The following is a 7500-nucleotide window of genomic DNA, read 5'->3' on the forward strand; positions in this document are numbered from 1 at the left end:
AATGACATCCATGTCATTACATTTGATATTTGTATTAACGGGATGCGTTTATCGTAATATGATCATTCAATTTAGATTTCAGTTTAACATTTCAAATGTCGGAACCCCCTGGACTTGAGTCTTAATGAGAAATAATGAGGGGTGGATTCAAACTTAATCAATGTGTCATATTGATATTTTTTTTTTCTATTAAAAATTTCCAGTATATAATTATTTGATTTTGTTTGTAACGATAAAATATAATTTAGCCTAACTGGGCATATTATAATTATCTTTGAGTGATAAAATCAGTAATTTTATATAATTGTTTGTCAAAAAAACATTATATTATGACAAATGTATATAATTTTCGTTAGAATATAAATAAAAGATTTTTTTTTAGTTATTGTGCTTTCTAAGTAATTATATTATCTTGATATGACAAATCTTAATTATTTTCATATCTATCTTGATATGTCAAATTAACTATTATTCTAAAGATTTTTACTGTAATTAACAGTATATTGTCAAAGGAATAATATTAGTATCTTAATAGAATCATGCTTGAATAGTAATTCAAATATAATATAATGTATTATTCAAAATTATAACAATGTGAAACTATATTAAATGAATATTTTATAATCTATGTATAGCTCAAAGCCTTTTAATTTGACCAAAAAAAAAATATTAAAGTGTACTTGCAATAAATGAATAAATAGATAAATGAATTAGGAGAGAGAGAGAGAGAGAGAGAGAGAGAGAGAGAGAGAGAGAGAGAGAGAGAGAGAGAGAGAGAGAGAGAGAGAGAGAATTTGCAGCCTTGCATTAAATATTTGAATTGAAGGTCAATCTATAAACTAATCGAGTGAAATGAAATGAATACCTCAGAAGGATTTATAAATAATAGATATAAATGTAGATTGATAGATAGATAAACAGATAGATAGATAGACAGATAAATGAATATATAGAGCTTATCTGGAAATACCCACAGATAGAAATGTAGCTAACTAGCTGCATAGGTAGATAGATAGATAGATAAATAGATAGATAGATAGATAGAAAGATAGAAGGAGCCTTTTGAAAAAAATACTAATAGAAATGTAGGTAGATAGATAGGTAGATAGATAGATAGATAGATAGAAAGAGCCTTTTGAAAGAAAAATACTAATAGAAATGTAGCTAGATAGATAGATAGATAAATAGATAGAAAGATAAATAGATAGACAGATAAATGGATAGGTAGGTAGAAAGATAGAGCCTATATAAAAAAAAAATCTTATCTTTTATAAAGAGGCAGGTTTGTTCGAGAGAAGCAAAATATAAAGGTTCTCGCAAACAGCTCCATTCTCCAAATACGAAGATGATCTGGCCAACCATTCCGCCATATTGCACCTATTGTCAAATGTGCCCAGATTCAGTTGCTCGCAATTTCGCGCAGGATATTAAGCCCAAAGTACGAGATTAAAAAAAACTCTCGAAGATTGTAGGCACAAAGGCCGGAGATGAGGACTTATTCCGGAAGGCAATTGTGTGGTATGTGCGAGCAATTGCTTCTTCAGGTAGGTAAATATGAAGTTATGATGAGGATTCTGTCTTGAAGGAGAAAAATGTTCCTTCCACTGTCTTTTGGGGGTAGAGTTCTCTTGCTTGAGGGTACACTCAGGTGCATTATTGTATCTTATTTTTCTTCCTCTTGTTTGTTTTGTTAAGTTTTATAGTTTATATATGAAAGATCTATTTTAATGTTGTTACTCCTTTATATGATGAAGAACAAGTGTCTGGCTATATATATATATATATATATATATATATATATATATATATATATATATACATACATATATATATATATATATATATATATATATATATATATATATATATATATATATATATATATATATATATATATATATATATATGTATGTATATATATATATTTATATATATAATATATATACGTGTATATATATACATATATATACATATATATTTATATATTTATATATATATAATATATATATATATATATATATATATATATATATATATATATATATATATATATATATATATGTATATATATATGTATATGTATATATACGTGTATATATAATATATATATATGTATGTAAAATATATTATTATTATTATTATTATTATTATTATTACTCTTATTATTTTTATTATTATTTTTATTATTATTATTATCATTATTATCATTATTATTATTATTATTATTATTATTTCCGGGGCATTATTATTATCATTATTATTCTTATTTTTATTTTTAAATTATTACTATTATTATTATTATTATTATCATTATTATTATTATTATTATTATTATTATTATTATTATTATTACCGGGGCATTATTATTATCGTTAATTATTATTATTATTATTATTATTATTATTACCGGGGCATTATTATTATCGTTAATTATTATTATTATTATTATTATTTTTATTTATTTATTTATTTTTATTATTATTATTATTATTATTATTATTATTATTATTATGTTAACAATAACAGCAATAACATATATTTCTATTGTGTTGTAATTAATTCTAAACGCAATATTATTTACAATTAGAGTTGATAAATACTTTATATTTATGAAATCAAAACCAGAACCTTTCATATCATGAAGTAGACAGCTTGAGTTTTCCAGTAAGATTATTGACAAGCACACTCCTCTATTGCAAGCTCAAGTATCAAGCCTGGTTGTTGAAATGTTGAAATAAAAGCAGAAGAAGAAAAGGAAACAACAGACGCCCTTTTTTTTAAGGGTAAACAAGATTAATAAACAATTGAATGAATCCACTGTACTTCAGTTGAACAGAGCAACGCTTCACAAATATAAATCATTTAGAAGCAGACGAAAAAGGAGAAAGAGAGAGAGAGAGAGAGAGAGAGAGAGAGAGAGAGAGAGAGAGAGAGAGAGAGAGAGAGAGAGAGAGAGAGAGAGAGAGAGAGAGAGAATAACAAGGAGTTACAAGGATTTTGGATGTCTCAAAGTCGATCAGTGAGACTTCATTTGCTCTTTGGTCGAGGGATTTAGTTTAAGGATTTGTAGAGAGAGAGAGAGAGAGAGAGAGAGAGAGAGAGAGAGAGAGAGAGAGAGAGAGAGAGAGAGAGAGAATTATACCTTGATTTAGTGAAGAGAATTTAAAATTAGCTTGTTAATTGGATCTGGAAGGGTTGGATAAGGAGGGGAGAAACTTAAAAGGATAAGGAAGGACCAGGAGGGGAGGATAGAGGGAAGAACAATTACATGGAGAAGTAGAAAGGCAGGAATAAGCAAAGGGGTAAGGAATAGAAGCTTAACTAGCATGATTTATTATGGATAGGAAGCCGGTGGCTTTTGGACAAAGGTTTCTGGAGTTGGAAGCAATAGATCTCGTAATGATTTAATACCTTCTGTTTTGTAACTTCCCTGAAAACAAACCATCTAACCAATCATAGAGACTATTAAAAAGGCTATTTAGATGAGGATTCCTCCTAGAGAACTGGTCTTCCAGCCGTGAACTGGCTCCATATCAAATTATACGGGAGGAATTAATCTCCTCAAGAGATAGCGTCACGGCCAGTTAACTCATGGGCCAGAGAGTCTAACCATAAAAGATGAAGGATTGGTCACAAATCTTCCCTTGTCGGGGAAGACACAGCTAATATTTCCAAGTGACGAATGAGTTTCCAGAACACCTTCTGGGACACTATAACTAATTAGAGCTGGATCATCGCCCTGACAAGGAGGCTCCAGAGGCTCCAGGGTATGGGGTAACTTTGGAAACTCTTGTGGATGGGACCAATTACGCGATGGATTTGCTGTCAATCAGGGTTGAGAAGATGTGCTCGGTTTAGTTTGTGAAAGGGAAAAAGGGCGAAAAATCTAATGGAGAGAGAGAGAGAGAGAGGAGAGGAGAGAGAGAGAGAGAGAGAGAGAGAGAGAGAGAGAGAGAGAGAGAGAGATTTTGAAAAAACTAACCAAGATAATTTTGTGTAGTAAGTGATAAAGAAAAATTTGACATTAAAAAGGAGCAATTATCAGCAAATTCGAGAGAGAGAGAGAGAGAGAGAGAGAGAGAGAGAGAGAGAGAGAGAGAGAGAGAGAATGTGTAATGGTGGATTAAGATCTTGTAGTAATTAGTAACCTCGTGATAGATTTGCAAACAACGATTAGATGAAAGATTTGATTAGAAATAGAAAGCTTGTTGAAAGTGGGATAAAATCAAGTAAAAAGGACAAAAAAGAAAAATTAGTAATAAGGCGATGCCGATTGTTGCCAGTGTCGAGCGACGCTAATTGTTGCCAGACACTTGTGTCTCGAACGACCATTCAAACAACGGAATGATGGGTATTGAGCGTCTGAGATGAAGATCGAGCGTCATGGCACTGGTAGCGTGCGAACGTCGACCGACTGACTGGATGAATGAGGGGAACATAGAGCTGCGATGGAAAACTTCAATTGTAAACATCACACGATATGGGGCTACATTATAGGAACATAAGCACGGCTATTGGATGGCCGTAGAGCAACTGACGATAGATGGCATGATCGAGAAAACATTGAGTGCCAAGTGTGATATATATGGAGCCACTAAACCAAACCCAGCAGACACCTGATGTGACAGTCCAACCCTGGAACAACACCTACAACTCAGCAGCCACCACACCCACTATGACCCTATAGCAGTATGTGACACCCCGCCTCATCAGAGACAATCCTGCAATGGTGCAGCAGATCCTGGAGCTGGAATTCCTCTTCATGGAAGCTGTATACTACTACAAAAAGGAGCGTGAACAGAAGGCCAAGGCACGTACACACTTGAGCAGGGTGATGTGGTGAGATGGCACCCTACCATCTGTGTCCTCTTGGCCCACCACCTTGTCCTCCTATGCTAATGTTGATGGAGCTTCTTCTATCTCCAGTTCCACTTCTTCCTGATGCTCCTGGGGTGCAAGGACATCCTAAGGTACAATGACCACAGCATCATTTCCTATGATCACGATTGACAGGTTTGCACGGCCCGATGACCCATCCTAGCCCAGGTTGTGATCTGATGTCCTTGGCAATTCATCTATTAACATGTGGGGGGGGGGGTTAGGGTTGCAAACATATCCTGGCTAGCATTGGTTGGCGTGGTTTGGGCGCTGGCCGGTGCAGTTGGTGGTTTGTGGCCGGTGCAGGTGGTGGTGTGGGGCGTCCTGGGGGTAGTGTGTTGGACTATTTGGGTACCTTCATCCTTTTCACGTCCTTTTTAGGAATGTTGGCAGTGGTGGGCACAGCAGCAGACTTAGTTGGTGTCACGCCAGGAATCTTTAGGCGTTACAGAGGTTTGTGGCAGGACAGCCATTAGGCAGCGGTAGGTGCGTTGGCTGGCTATCAATGTGGTGACTTGATGCATTGTGAGAACTGGCTAATGATGCCCATGCAACCTCCTTATATACATGCGAGCCGGCTAGCATACCATGTGGTGGGTGACATGCAAATGTATTTGTCGCTGGAATGTTCGCCCGATGCGTTTTTCGAATGCCTGGTTTCCAAAATCGTCTTGCAAAGATTAAGGTTAAACCATAATCCTTGCATGTGTTGTGCGCCCTAGGAGACTCATCGTGAACAAAGCGCTCGTATTACGCTATGCCGTCCTGATCTATTATTTTTTCTCAATGTACCGGGCAAAATTCAGCCTCGCTAGATGAAAAATATAGAGTGGAAGTTTTGCGAGTAAAATTTTGCCCATAGCCCAGCGGCATAGTAAGAAATATGAAACCAATTGTTCAAATTGTTCTAAAAGCACCAAAATTGGCACACATGTGGATTAATACATTCTGAACAATTTTGGATATGGAGGCATTCAAGATTCTCCCCGTAGCACATTTGGCGGCCATTTTTCAAAATGGCCGCTATTTACCGTTAGCGTCATTGAATATGTACCATAATTTGTCTTTTTGTGGTTGCTAAAGGTGATAAGTGTGCTAGAGGTGATAAGTATTGTACAATTACACATACTTCTGTGCTTACCAAATAATTTGGCTACCATTTCACAAGAAAATAAATTTTACTTTGCAGCGGCAGCGTTGGTGGCAGTGACGGCGGCTGCAGTAATAGTATAGTGTTGATAGTCATGGTGCTTGTAGTAGTAACTTGTGGTAACATGGTGGTGTTTTGTGTCTTTGCAGGTGAGGCAGCAGCAGCACCACCTGACATCAGAGACGCGTTGTTCCAGACTGCAGCCATGGCAAAGAAGTTCCAACTGGTCGATACTTTTGAGCAACGTACTCCCACAACACCTCCTGAGACAAACTGGAAGCTGTGTCTTGTATGTCAAGAGGAGACAACAGAGTCACTTGTCTGCCCAGTACTGTCTAAACGCCGAGACCCTGGGAGTGGATACACGACAATGGCTGCAAACTTGGTCAAATTTGATGAACTCGGAGAACTGCCAAGAACTGTTCAGTTACAGAGACTAGATGAAGGACAAGGTGTTGAGGCGACAATGGTTGCCCACCAGGCCAAGTGGCATAAAACATGTATGCTCAAATACAATAACACAATGCTACGAAGAGCAGAGAAGAGACGCATCGCAAGCAGCTCAGCATTTGATAGTACTGACAATGTCCAGGCCAAGTGCGCCAGAACACACTCTTCAGAAGCCACTACCAGCGGCACCTCCTGCTTTTTCTGTGGAAAGTCTGGCACAGAGACCCTACATGAAGTAACAACCTTCCAGGTGGACACACGCATACGGAAGTGTGCAGCGCAAGTTGGGGACAATGAACTCATAGCCAGGCTCAGCATGGGTGATATGGTGGCTCTGGAGGCCAAGTACCATTCCAAGTGTTTGTTGGCTCTTTACTATCGTGCAAAGACCACTGTAGAAGCCGAGCAGAAAACTGACCATGAAGGTGTCAAGAATCGTACTGGCTGAACTGGTCCTGTATATCGAGGAAACCCACCTAGAAGAGGGCACCACCCCAGTCTTCAGACTCGCAGAACTTGTAAAGCTATACACAACAAGAATGGAACAGCTCGGGGTTGTTTTGTGCCAGAAAGTTAATAGCACAAGGCTGAAAGAGCGCCTGTTAGCCCAGATACCAGGCCTGAGATCCCACAGCAAAGGCCGAGATGTTTTACTAGCGTTTGATGAAGACATTGGTGAAGCGCTAGGCAAAGCCTGCGAGCAAGACTGTGACACTGAGGCAGTTCACCTTGCGCGTGCTGCACAGATAGTTCGTCGATATATGTTTGAAGACACTTACCAATTCCGTGGATCATTCCCGGGCGGCTGTCAGGAGGACTCTGTGCCAAACGTACTAGTTGCAATGGTAAATATGGTGCTGGATGGCCCCACCATCAAGAATCAAAGCCATTCCTCTTCAACACAAGCAGCTCTTTCCATTGCGCAGCTTCTCAAGTTCAACAGTGTCAAGCAAAGTCGGAAGCAGGGAGCAACCAAGACACAGGAGCCTCCAGCTGTCAGACACAGTATGTCTCAAGAAACT

General features: G+C 37.4%; 1 protein-coding gene across 2 annotated transcripts in view; it reads right to left on the minus strand.

Annotated features, from left to right (window-relative positions):
- The window catches only part of LOC137632914 (neurotrimin-like), a 198617-nt gene that overhangs the window by 43913 nt on the left and 147204 nt on the right, over window positions 1–7500 (minus strand). The window lies entirely within an intron of this gene.

This window comes from Palaemon carinicauda, chromosome 42 (genome assembly GCF_036898095.1).
Source record: "Palaemon carinicauda isolate YSFRI2023 chromosome 42, ASM3689809v2, whole genome shotgun sequence".
NCBI lineage: Eukaryota > Metazoa > Arthropoda > Malacostraca > Decapoda > Palaemonidae > Palaemon > Palaemon carinicauda.